Source organism: Propithecus coquereli, unplaced genomic scaffold (genome assembly GCF_000956105.1).
Source record: "Propithecus coquereli isolate 6110/MARCELLA unplaced genomic scaffold, Pcoq_1.0 Scaffold531, whole genome shotgun sequence".
In the NCBI taxonomy this organism is placed as follows: domain Eukaryota; kingdom Metazoa; phylum Chordata; class Mammalia; order Primates; family Indriidae; genus Propithecus; species Propithecus coquereli.
The window spans coordinates 24,719-25,669 of NW_012151186.1; positions in this window are offsets into that span (position 1 = coordinate 24,719).

Genomic DNA, 951 nt, shown 5'->3' on the forward strand with positions numbered 1-951 from the left:
CACGTGCCTCTGGCACTATCAGATAGAATCAAAAGGTGATTATAGCTGGCACAATGGCTCCTGCCTATAGTCCCAGCTACCTGGGAAACTAAGGTGGGAGGATCACTTGAGCTGAGGAGTTTGAGGCCAGCTTGGGCAATACAGCAAGACCCTCTTAAAAAAAGAATTGATTATAAAGGTCTCTCAATTTTTTCAAGAGAGTATGTTAAAATGCTGAATGTACAGCAAAAGTTCCATGTAAGTGGCAGCCAATGGAGGGTCCTTAAACGTTTGTTAAACACTATTCAATGAAGAGAACAGTGCAAACAATTTTATGCCAATCTCCCTAAGAGGACTTTCACACTGCCGACTTGATCGAATTCTGATGTGTGGTTGAAGAGAATGGACGGATTTCTTCTTAATCACCAAGTAGATGTCTCATAAAATCTGGAACCTTTGCTCAAGGCTGTAAATGATTTGGAAGCTGACTTTCTTGTTGTACAATCTTGTTGCTTTAGATTTCTACAGTTGCGTAACAGGGTACACTTGTATAGGCAGACACACTGTCACAGAGGTGCACACCTGGGCACATACAGATGCTACGTGGTGAGAAAGATGACAGAAACCCACTGTGCAGAGCTTTCCCCTGCAAGGCCCCCCACCTTTGTGGAGAGCCCCCTGCACAGCTGGGGGTGGTCCTTGATCCCTCTCCACTGCTTCGTTCATTCGGGTGTCTTGTATCCTCTGTCCACTTCTCTCCGTCTCTACTGCAAGTCCGTACTACTATTATGTCTTGTTTAAAACATGTCATAAACTTACTCCCAGTATTTGTTGGTCACCTTAGAGATGAGGCGATGTTTTCAAAATTTATAACTCGTGCTCTCTTGCCATTGCTTAAAATCTTTTGAAGGCTTCCTCTATATGCTCTCGGGATCAATTAAAAATTCCTTTGTAATGGACATATTTGAAACT